Raw genomic sequence first — 13007 nt, 5'->3', positions numbered from 1 at the left:
AAGTAACCAATGACTCCATTACAGTACAGAGCTAATTCATAGAAAATAGAATGTTTCCAATTGCATAACAGTATTCGGTAGCTTAAAAGTGCAGTCTTAAGAATAGTGACAACCTGAGATGCTTACTAACAGAGTGGGAATTTAAGTGAACACGCAGTACTAATAATAACGCTTTATACTTATTAGAGTGCATCAACATTTTTTCTTGAGTTTTTTTAAATGAAAAATGCCTTTTTGACCAAAATGAACATTTTAACAGTTTTCCCAATTTTCCTTTTGGTTGAAATTTTCTGATTTTTCCCCCCACTAAAAAACCAGAAACCAAACCTGAAATTTTCAGTTAAAAATTTTGAGATTTGGTTTTCAAAAACTGAATTTTTATGAGCTTCCCCCCCTAAAAAATTGAACAAAATGTGTTTTGTTTTTTGAAACCCAATAAACTCTTATGGGAATTTTTAAAAAATGTTTTGTTAAAAAATGTCTTGCAAAAATGATTGGCATTTTAAACCAGCTCTAATATTTATATAGAAATTTTCATTTGAACTTTTTTATTTTCAAACTTATACATACACTGAGCAGCAACCTCTGGGATAAAATGTAGCAGCTCTTTAACAGTATTGAGCAACATTACACACAAGTTTAGTATGGGAAGTGAAGAAATATACCATATCCAATTATGGCCCTCAAATGCCAGGTATAAGCACTTTCTGAATAAGATTAGATAGACATAAGATTAAATAGACATGCATCACTCAACTATGAGAATAGGAAAAGTTGGGGAATCCCCTATATAAGGGGTGCATACAACTCAACTGTGTTTGGGAGCATCTAAGAAGACTGAATAATGTGGGACATTTATAATACTGTAGCTAGAAACTGCTAGTAGAATAAATCTGACAATCAAGAACATGCCAAAAGCCTCACTGAGACACATTCAGGATTGTTAATTCTTACAATCATGTCAAGTTATTCACCTCTTGTCAAGCCAAACAGATCTCCTTCTGGGGACAGCCTGTCTCTACGCTGACATCTGAAATATATGGCAGTATCACTGCATCTCACAATGAAATAAAGGTACAGTAAATTTGGTGAGGCATCAGAAAGACGTTGCTGTGGTGTCAATTGTCAGCAATAAGATCTGCTCTAATGCTCACAGCCAAAAGGGTGAAAGCAGGGCTGGCTCTAGGTTTTTTGCCCCCAAGCAAAAAATTTGCCGCCCCAAGCTCCGAGAGAGCAATTGCCCAAGCACAGGAAAAAAAAAAAGGGGTGGCCGGAACGCCACCCCTGGAATTGTGCTGCCCCAAGCACGTGCTTGCTTTGCTGGTGCCTAGAGCCGGTCCTGGGTGAAAGACTAAAGAGAGAGCTGAAAGCTGAGAATACTGGTAACAGGCCCCTTCCTCACAGTGTTTCACAGTAGAATGCTAGGCATCAGAAGTATTCTTAGGATGAATCTTCGTCCCTTTACAAATTCAAGGCTGAGTCCTTTAACTGACGCCTTCATTAAAACATCAAGAGGCCTTTGGTCAAGAGCACCAATAAATAAAAAATGATTATTAATAATGCACAACCTTGGCAGGTCTTTGGACACAGGTGGTATAGCTGGACTCTTGAGTGGAGTGAGGAAGAATGCAATTCTGTTTGGAATAGGGAGCTAACTTGATATCTGTGTTGGGAAAATACTAAAGGGGAAGGGAGGGGTAGCAACATTATAGGGCTGGGCAAATTATACCAGAAGTCTGTGCACTCTCTTGAACAGGCTATATCTGGATAACTTGTCTCTTTTTGACTGTCACCTCAATTAGTTACTTCAGATCTAACAAGCTAAGAGGATCTGGTCACACGAGTTATGTAGTTGGTAAATAGTTAAGCGGTCCAGTCCAGGTCCCCTGTAAAGCCACTACCACATTCTGCACTTCAGAGAATCTGCAACTTGACAATTAATGCCATACAGCGACTGCCTCATAGCTTTGAGCTCAGACATCCCTTCCTTATTTAAAAAAAGTGTGTGTGTGTGTGTGAGTGAGAGAGAGAGAGAGAGAGAGATTCTAAGTGAGTTAGCAATCCAAAACCCATGGACTTTCAGTGGGAGTTGGGATATGTAATTGCATTAGTCTCATTTAAAAATATGCTTGCCACAGAGGCAGTACAAAAAAACCCAAACCCAAACAAACAAACAAACAAATAAACAAAAAACAAGTAGAAAGGAACGGATTCACTCAAAAATTAGTAATACTACCTGTTAATGTCACTTGTGAAAAGCTTTCAGAAAGCTCTTCCAACAAATTCTCTTTTAAAGAAGTCTTACAATAAGGGAAGACACCAGTATATTGGTTTGGTATACATTATTAACTTCAAGCCCAAATCTGAGTTCTTGCACCACTTATAGCCTGAAGTCTGTCAACTGGAGGTACAGCTACTTGGATTTGAGTCCCCAGCTGAATTCAGAAAATGTAATCCATGCTATATAAATACAGTAGATGTCAGCTTATTTGGAGGGATGTCAATTTATCACATATAAGAAACAAACAAATGAGGCATGTTAATGATAAGGAGTTATATTTATATAGCGCTCTTCACATAGAAGGATCCCCAAGTGCATCACAAATTATGTGTATCTACAATATATGAATCATTTTACTCATAGGGGCTGGAATGTGACAATAGTTTAACACCATCCAGCAACACTACATAACATTTAGGACTGAGGGGCGGGGATTTTTTTAAAAAAATCTAGTCAGGATGTAATTATACAGTTTGGAATCTGACCATGACACTTGGACTAGCAGAGTCAAATTATGGGATCTCTTTTAAGAACCTTCAGAAAGGTCTTTGGTTTTACAAAAATTCCTGAGATTCCTAAACTTAGTCCATCCTTTTGGAAGTTAGTTGGCTCTCTAAATTAGCTCACTAGTTACTGCATTTCATAAACCTTTATCTACTTAGGACTTGTTCAAGTTCTCATTAAACATAAAGTCAAACTGGCTTCTGTGGGAATGAGAGCTCAGATTTGAGTGAAGAGCCAAGTGAAAATTATGAAGTGATTTCACATGACAAGGCCATTTCAGACACACACACAAAACAACATTAAGCACATAAGGTTACACAATAGGAAATCTTGAACTTTTGCTGACCTCTGCCAATGGCAGTTTGCCAAGGGAAAGTTTTGAAGCTACCCTAATGTTCTGTTTTGGAAATCTTTCTGATTCTAATATCCAGTGCTTGTATACTATCTTAAGAAGAAAATGAGAAGTGATTAATTATGTTTCCAGGGTACCATAGCTAATAAACTAAAATGCCTGCCTAGAACTGCTGTACTTTACAGCCTGGAAATCCTGTATATTGGTAATTAATCAAACCATATAAACTTATGCAATATTAAACCACAAATGAAAAATAGATAAGAGAAGGTGGTTTTGCAAAGTAACAGCAGTGTCATCCTGGAAAGAGAATGGGAAAGTGGATGCATATATATCAACTTCGATGAGTATTGTACCTTTAGACTGCAATCTGCAATTATCATGGCAACAGCCATGATGGCCTGAAATAGCTGCTCAGCCTCACCTGTTCGGTTATACAATAGCATTGCAATCCCCCTACCTAGTGTAAACCAAATCTTGGCTAGGAACATGAAATCAAGTTGCCAAAAGGAGTGTCTGGCATTCCACTACCTTACTCGTGGACTTATTGTCTGATAACCAATAGAGAATTTCCTCCTGTTAAAGAAAAACTGCCCTCTAATTACTCTCAGTGTTCTAATCACTACTATCTGCAGTAATTGCAAAGGAGAGGAAATCACTAAAAGTAATCTATGTCTCTTAAAGTATAATTAACAATTAAAACAGAAAGGTGCCATCTTGACATTCTGATGTCGTTTAAAGACTCAGAAAATGCAGCTCAGAGTTTGAGGGCAAAGCGAAAAGGCTGGACACTTGCAAAGTAGCTCTAATATAAGTTCTATTAATTATCCTTTTAACTGCCGATTGGTTTGTGTTTGAAAGGTGACATATGCAGCTTTGAATGTCTGGGAGGTATTTGGATACGTGGTTTTGGTTCCAGCCCATCTTTACTCTTAGCAGGATTCTTTCATTCTTCTGGTAGAAGAGTCAGGGATGGTTAAACCTCAAAGGGTTTGACGGTTTGGTTCTGATGTAGTTGGTTGGAGAATTTCCAAAACTTTAAAGTTTTGATGAAAAATGTACTTGTCTCTCCTTCCCTCTGCTGCAATGTCTACAAAGCAATGGGCAAAGGCAAGGGTGCCGGTGCACTGTGCCCACTGCCTGTTCAGTAATCCATATTGTCTCAGTGTTGCCTTGGGCTCCCTCTCCATCTGTTTGCTGTATCTGTCTCTTAGACTGTAAACTCTTTGGGGTGGGGACCATCTTTTTGTTATGTGTGTGTACAATGCTGAGTATAATGCTACTAATAAAACACAATCTTGGATTGGGTTCTGTTTTTGACGAGCTCTTCCTGGACGTGTGGCTGTAGAACCACTCCCCTGCTCTGTAGTATTCAGTGTGGTGCAATAGATAGGACACCTCAGAGAGTTAGGTCCTTTGTTCTGTTCTTCATAGGTTCTTATACCACGCTTATCACCATAGTAACTGAGTACCTTCCAGTCGTGCATTAAGCCAGCTGACTACTCATCTGTCACCAGGGCTGGATTAAGACCTTTAGAGGCCCTAAGCACGGAAAAGATTATGGTGCCCCCCCATATGTAATTCAAAATAAACACAATACTATACCGTAAAATAAAATTTTATTTTTCAAAATGACACAAAACTTACATGTATGCTGAAATTAAAATAGCTTCTTTCTAGATTTTCTGATTGCAAAATTCTGGATAAGTTCATCGAAGCTGACTCAACGAAGCATGTCCGCTTCCATACACAATAGGGAAAGTGAATCAAGTCTGTCCTGACACATTGTTGTTCTCTGAGGGTTTTTCATTTTTTTCAGCTGAGAAAAAGAGCGTTCTGCGGAGCAGTTAGTAACCATCAATGTTAGAAAAATACATAGTGCAATCTCTACATTTGGAAATACACATCGTATTCTGTCTTTCAGTATTGTATCATGAAGATCAATGTGACTGAATTTCATTTTTCCTGTTTCATTAAACTTTGCGTGCATATAACAGTGGAACTGCCATACTTCTTCACAGAGATTCATCTTCATGTCAACAGGGTATGAGTCAACTAGCTTTTGGGAACCTTGTGAATATTGTTTGTCTGATAAGTCCATATCATTTAGAAAAGAAAATCTACTTGATACTTCTTTGTACACTTCACCTCTCCTCTTCATATGAGCTGCAAGTGTATCAATTGTAGCATAGTAAGTAAATACGCGAAATTTGTCTCTAGGATTCAATGCTGTTTCTGTTGCACTGCTATCATTTGCTCGGTTTTTCCTGATTCGCTCGCAGGACTGGGCTTCTTTGTAGTTAGTATCAGGCACGATATCTTTTGATATGTCTTCAAATCTTTCGAAATCATTCCTCAAAGTGTGTAAGTGGTCTGCTAATGATTGACAGAGGTCTGCACATGTTTTCAAATCCAATTCTTTTTCTTGGAGAGCTTGACTTGTGTGGTAAAAGTGTTGTAAAATTTCATTCCACATGGTCAACACGAATACAAACTCTAGTTCTTGCATCTCGTTTGCAATGTTTTCTGCCTCTCATATAGTTCCTCCCTTTTGTGATTGGTCTTCAGCTATACTTTCTAATGCATCCATAATCTTTGAGTAGGACTCCAGAATTGCACTTGTTGCCACAGCATGTGCCTCCCAGCGAGTATTAGAAAGAGCTTTCAACACACGATCATTGCCTAAATATGTTTTAAGAACTGCCCATCGGTGTGTTGAGGCAGAGAAAAATGTATAAAGTAACTGGACTGTTGAGAAAAAACTTACTGCCACCAGACAACAATCAACAGCACTGCGGCCAACAAGATTGAGAGAGTGTGCAGCACATGGTATGAATATGACATATTTGTTCTGTTCTAAAAGCTTCTTCTGCGTTCCTTGATAACGCCCTTACATGTTGGCAGCGTTGTCATAAGATTGACCTCTGCACTTTGAGAAATCTATTTTGCAAAGTTGCACAGATATTGCAGTACTTGATTTGCCATTTCTTCACCAGTGTGGCTTTTCAAATTGAAGAATGTTATAAATTGTTCAACTGGTTTTCCATCTGTGGGAGACACATATCTTAGTACAATACTCAATTGATCAATATATGAAAGATCAGGTGTAGAGTCGACAGATAAACTGAAGTACCCAGCAGTACTTATTTCATCCACAATAGCTGAACGAACTTTGTCACTCATTAGACCAATGAGTTCATCACATATTCTTGGATAAGTATGATGGGTTACCTTTGCCAGCATTCCCATATTTTGAGATATGGCCTGCTGAAAATGGGTCAAACTGAGCCACAAGCTCCAACAATCCCAAGAAATTTCCATTCTGCAATGATCCAAATGTGTCATTTGATCCCCAGAAAGGCAGACCACGTTCAGCTAATGCTTGAATAACAGCTATAACACGCTGCAACACGTGTTGCCAGTATTCACACTCCCCTTTAATTTGTTCTTCCAATTTTTGTGTCAGTCCAAAGCCCTGTCTTCGATTTAAATATGTCAACATTGAATCTCTGTGAGTAGGGCTATTTTCATGTTGTTCAATTAAAACAGTATTCCGCCAGTCACTAAATCCATCTGCAGCAAACCGGAATGTTGAAGGTTTATATGCAAAAAGTTTGCAAACAAAACAGTACACAGACCCTGTTGGTGATGAATACAGTAGCCATTCTCGAGTGTATTTCTCACCATTCGCTTTCATGCCAAAAAATATTTTTTGTGGACAATATCTTGTTTGTTTGCCATTGGTAAAAGACCGACGTGATTTCTCAAATGGCCCAGTGTGGTGTTGACAGTCATTTGGTCCATGATCTATCCAGTAAGCTACATCATCGGTACTGAAATCAACCCACATAACAGGATCTTTTCTCCTATGATTTACAGCATGAGCAGGTTCAGTCTCTGACACATCCACACCTTCTAGAACAATGTCTATTTAACCACCAGGAGTAGGATGATCAGTTATAGTTTCTGACACATCCACATGTTCTGGAATGGTGTTTGTTTCACCAATAGAAGAAGGGTCAGTCTCTGAAATACCTACAAGTTTTGAAACGATGTCTGTGCTACTGAGAGAAGATGTTGCTTCTGATGGATTCGCTTTGAAAAATGATGTCAGCTTTGGAAGATTTTGGAAAATTTCACTAGTTTTTTGTTTCTTTTCTTCTGCCAGTTTACATTTCTGTGCTCCACTCACTTGGTTACGTTTCATCCTGCCCCTTATCTCAGTTACCTGAACTTAAAAAAAACCAAATTACACAATGTACACTATTTTTATGTATATATATATATATATAATATATGTATAAGAAAGAAAAAAAACGAATCAAGTACATATAATTCAGAAGACTATATCAATAATAAAGCATAAATTTATTGCAATACATGACAGGATCTGATTTCCTCATATTATTTCGACCTACGTTAGTAGGATGCCCCCCTGGTTTAGGTGGGGATAAGTAATAAAAAGAGAACAGAAAAACGGGGGAAGAGTGTGTAGTGGAGTGTAAGGAAGTCTAACAAAGTTCTGATTTTTCCCATGATGACTACTTGGATGCTTTTTTTGAAATATCAAATATCAATTTAAAAAAAAATCTCATTATTTTTGGTGCCCCCTGCTTTGCTGGTGCCCTAAGTACGTGCTTAGTCTGCCTATTGGGTAATCCAGCCCTGTCTGTCACATGTTGTTTGTTCTCATCTTCTTCCCGGAGGGTGCAGAGGAGTGTCTTGTTTTAGTGGGTTTTTTACATTTATTTATATAACTTCAGTATACCTGTTGGCATGTGTTTTTTACTGGAGAAGGCTGGGTCAAAGAAATGCATCTTGCTCTTGGAGTGGAAAGTTGTGAAGTCCTTAGTTCTTCAGGGAGTTCATTCTACAGTCTTGGACCCCACCCCTTCAGAGATGGTTCTGTCTTCTGCACAGACAAGTTTTACTCTTATAGTTGAAACAACAAGGAGCCCTTCTGGCACCTTAGAGACTAACAAATTTATTTAGGCATAAGCTTTTGTGGACTATAACCCACTCCATCAGATGCATGGAGTGAAAAATACAGTAAGCAGGTATAAATATACAGCACATGAAAAGATGGGAGTTGCCTTACCAAGTGGGGGGTCAGTGCTAACTTATAGTTGAGAGTTCCAGAGGAGCATAGTTGTTGGCCATGGTCTTTGTCCTGCAGCTTGAGATGATCTTTTAGCTATCCTTGGTCCAAGTCCTGAAGCGCTTTGAAGATAAGCATTGAAACCTGGAACTTGATTAGAAATTTTATGGAGAGCCAGCGTAGAGAGTGGAGGACAGGTGTGATATGCCCATGGTAGCTTGTGTTGCTGAGAAGACACACTGCAGTGTTCTATACTAGTTGGAGTTTTCTAGTTGCTGAAGGCTTCATGCCCAGGTATATTGCATTGCCATAACTCAGCCAAGAGGTGATGGAGGCATGAATAACTGAGGCCAAGTCTTCCTCTGTCATGAGTATTCTAGCCACCAGCAATGTAGAAAGCATTACTCACTGCCATTGTGACATGAGAGCTCAGCATCAGTGAGGAATCCAAGAGTACTCCTAAACTATGGACTGAATTGACCAGTTGTTGCTATGTATCTTAGAATAGACTGTGGCTGCAAATCCCTGAAAATACTTTCCTCTGTCCTCCAGCATCACCTCTGTCTTCCTCAGGTTCAGCTTCAGCTTCAGTCAGCTGTTCATCCATGAGTTGATCTCATCCAAGCACTAGACCATCTTGATGGTAGTGGTGTGGTTGTATGTGGGGAAAGATCAGTAGAGATGTTTAGCATCTGCATATTGCTGGCACTTGCGTCCATGTCATCTGACCAGTTAATCTAATGGTTGCATAGAGATGTTGAAAAGGACCAGAGGAAAAAATTGATCCTTGTGGAAGCCCACAAGAGAGGTGTCTAGTGGTGGAGGTGCAGTTTCCCATCACTACTCATGGGGAGTGTGGGTGCAGGAAGGGCTGAATGTAGATTATTAGCTTCAGTTTGATGAGCTTATATTTGGCTTTTTGCTAGCTTCTCTGTGAGCTTGCATGGGAGTGGGAGGTTTGATGTTGGGTGATAGATGGCTAGGACAGAAGTAGTCAGTGTGGGCTTCTTCATTTTTGGTCGTACTATTGCATGTTTGAAAGAGGAAGAGATGATTCCTTCTCTGAGTCATTGGTTTCAGTCAGGAGGGGCACTAATTGTTCATGAATCTCTTTCACAAGGAAGGGCACGAGCTGGCTTCACAAGTCAAATCCCATTGCAATTCACTAGGATTTGGGCACCTAATTGCCTGAGGTGCCTTTGAAAATTTCAGTCTAAGTGGCTGTAATGTACATGTTATGGGGGTATAAACACAGCAAATTAGACTCACCACTGAATCTGGTTAGTGAAGTGCTGGAGAGGGGAGACACTGGTTAAAATTCTGTCACCAAAATGAAGGGAGGGAGGGATAATTTCTGTGCCTCTAAAGTTCAACCCCTCTCTGGTTGAAACCTCATTGGCAGAAATGACTTGTCCTTGGGGTTTATAAAAATATGTCCTGCAGAGCAATTTGCCTCTAGAATAGACCAGATAACACCAGAAAGAGTTCAATTTGTGTCAGCTGAAGTAGGCAGGTCGGGTAATTAACTTATAGGAGGCTCTGGAGTCTAGCATTTTTTTCCCCAAATACCGGCCATTTGGTGCAATGACATATTGAGGACCGTTTTCAGAAACAAGTTATAAACATTACTGTCTAAATGCAGCTTTAAACGCAGCTACTATGCGTTTGTTTGCCAAGTATAGTTGCCTCAGTCCTTGAGTAAGAGAAAGTGTTTTTATGTTTAAAAAGGAAGATAATAAAGACCTTCTTCAGTTTCCCATCCCTCCTTTCAGCAAAGACATCCATCCCTGGTGCAAAGGCTTTATCACAAGTTAAGCTGGACATTGTTGTGTTTTGGGATTTTTTTTGTGGGAGCCCGTTGTTAAAGTGTTCTATTTTGAAAAGTCATCATGAGCTTTCATGGTCTGGTCACCGTTTTCAGTATCAAATGTGCTCCGTTTATGAGTAAAAAGAAATTATTTTCCTAGTCGTCAGCCCTGCAAGCTGCTAGCTTGCACTCTAAATATCCAAGTAGGTTCTTTTCTTCTAGGGTATCATCACTATAATAAAGGTTCTGCTTGCAAAATTAGTCCCTCCGCAAAACCTGTTCAAAACCATTGGCTTCAATTTTGTAGAGGATGCACAGGCTGGAATAGAATCCAGTTCACTTCCTGTTAGCTGTTCAGGCTCTCTGGGACTGAGAGAAGTAAAGAGCAGTAAAAGCCTTTATTTTTATCACTTGGACCAGTAGATGTAACCATGAATACACACATAGGAAGCACTTCTGTTAAGTAAGAAGGTACCTTTTCATAGTCCAACCAGACTTTAAAACATTGGTAGCATGTCAGTGAATTTGACCACCATCATGCAGTATGAATCCTTCTGGTCATATTGTAAATACAACAGATCATACTGATACTCAGGGCCATGTCATGCGCTCAGTCACTATCATCAGTTGGAGCTGCATGAAAGGGTGGAGGACAGCACGCTATATGCCCTACTACTGCATGGGAGTTGCATTTGCTATCAGAAGCCAACACTGTACTAATTTCTCCTCTGGATGAACATATTCAGCCGCCATTAGCATTAGCTAGAGCTGTGCAGAAGATATTTGTTGCAAAGCTGAAAGCATGACCCTGAACGTGACCTCCTAGGGAGCTTTAAATTGTGTGATTTCAGGTTTCAGGCTGTGGATGTTGAGACTGGTTACATGGATTGTAGAACATGCTATTGGGTCTGGTTCTTTGAGTGGCTGGCCTATTCCATGGTCTCGGGGCCAGGAGGCTGGGGGAGGAGGGTAATCAGCAGAAACCGTTTCACTTTTTTCACTTTGATTCTTGGAGAGAGAAATTAAGATGCTCTGTGCAAGGTTGTTAGAAAAACAGTTTATGCACCTTTTCTTATGAAGATAATAATCATACAGTTTGAGATCAGATGAGAATCAGCTAAAAGAGAAGTTAAAATCTGGTATTTTCTGAGCCTCTCCCAAGAGGGACACATTTAAAAAGTTGAAAATTAAAGGAAGGAATATTACAAAACTCACCCTTAAAAAACACTACTCTCCTCTTCAGTATTTGCCCTCTGTTAGTTTGAAGACCTGCTTGCAGTGGTCTGAGAACCAAGCTCTCCTCCTTTGCGCCATCACTTGCAATTCTTTGTCCATGGTTCCTAAAAATGAGCTAAAGCTGTTTATCTCACTGCAAACAAAGGATTAACAGCAATAATAGGAAATCTCAGAGGGAAACAAGTGTTCAGGTATGACACATGCTGTATGTTCATAGCATTGATCTTGCACAAACTGACCTGGAAATAAAGAGGAGCCACCAAATCTAATCATTGGTGACTTGATCCATCTCTACTGTTAGCTCCAGGCAAAGTCAAACACTCGAAGTTAGGAAATGCAGACAGGAAACTGACACACAGAGAGATTAACGTCAAAAGGATCCAATCAGAGACATCTAGGACCTGATATTTTTCAGAGCGCATAGCATTGTGTAGCATTTTATATGTTCATAGTACAGCTCCCATTGATGTCAGTAGAGCACTTCTACAAATCAGACCCCAGTGTCTCAGATCGGGCACCCAGAAAATGAGGAACAACTAATCAGTGATCACCTGTGATTTAAGTAACTTGCCCAGCATCACATAGTAACTCTGTGGCAGAGACAGGGATAGAATCTAGTTCTCCAGGGGAGCATTTGAGTGCCTTAACCATGAGACCACCCTTTCTCTTCCTGTAATCCCCTGCCTCATTCACTATTCACCTTCCAACTTCTTCAGCTAATGAAGCAGGGGTCCAATAGACAACAGCCTCCTTCACCACACAGCTCTAAATCATCCCCAGAGCGTGTCCTTTCTCAGCACAGAGTAGGGCAGGGGACCTGTGGAAAAAATAATTTGTGATCGTGTAATTAAAGACAGTTACGTGGCCAACATTTTGCAACATTTTAATGTATTTTTGTATGTAATATCCTAGGTTTTTGAAAAAGCAAACTGAAAAAACAGATTTAATCATGTGGCATCATATTGATACCCACATGGGCCATCAGCAGTGTTAGAACCTTTAGCTCCACTGCACAGACCTCTACCACATGAGCTAATGGCGTAACTGATAGCAGAAGTAGACTCTCATCTCCTACATTGACCAGCAGTAGAGGGTGATGGTCCTGAAATACTTTGCTAGAGGGTTTCAAAGAAACTTGCGGAGAGCAGAGGAATAGTGAAACTCAGCAATCCTGGGTTCCATTCCAGGCTGTGGACGGTAGCATGGTCTACCCATTTTCCCCAAGCTTGAGCCTTCTGGTCCTGTCTCTGCCTGTCTCTGCACCCCCCTCCACCCCCAGCTTCTTATTCCAGAACCAGTCGCTTTGCCCAGCAAGCCTCACCTTTCCAGACTCCCAGTCACAGTTTCCTAGCGCATATATTCCCAGCTCCCTCCCTGCACCTTGGTTCCTTCTCAGATCAGTCTCCCCTTTGCCCACCTCCTTTCTCCTAACCCATTGCTTCCCATTCAGTGTCCTTGCTTTGCCAATCCCATTCCCATTCTCCTCCAGCTCCTCATCCAAATGTAATCGCCCCGTCAAAACTATTGGCTCTGTTACCCTCTCACCCCAATTCCTAGTCCCAGTTTCCTTCTCACCCACTACCAGCCTCCAGTCCCAGTCTCTTCCCGCCACCCTGTCTTAATCTAGTCCCTTCACATCTCCCAGCTCTGATTCTTGTCCCCTTTGAATTTACATTAGGCTCCTAATTAGCCTCCTCAGCCCAACAGGAGGGGCATTGAGGGCACAGGA

The 13007-nt window shown here is 40.3% G+C and overlaps 1 long non-coding RNA gene across 1 annotated transcript; it reads right to left on the bottom strand.

Moving 5' to 3' along the window:
• Window positions 1-7297: 7297 nt before the first annotated feature.
• LOC141992258 (uncharacterized) lies at window positions 7298-12093 on the bottom strand. The gene is made up of 3 exons (XR_012640561.1): window positions 11979-12093; window positions 11258-11382; window positions 7298-7365 (listed from the first exon to the last, which is right to left on the bottom strand). It is a non-coding gene; the product is annotated as an uncharacterized LOC141992258 (long non-coding RNA).
• Between the last annotated feature and the right edge of the window lie 914 nt (window positions 12094-13007).

The sequence above is a fragment of the Natator depressus genome, chromosome 8, assembly GCF_965152275.1.
Source record: "Natator depressus isolate rNatDep1 chromosome 8, rNatDep2.hap1, whole genome shotgun sequence".
In the NCBI taxonomy this organism is placed as follows: Eukaryota; Metazoa; Chordata; order Testudines; family Cheloniidae; genus Natator; species Natator depressus.
Note: the sequence above shows the minus strand (reverse complement) of the source record. Positions and strands in the feature narration are given on the sequence as shown.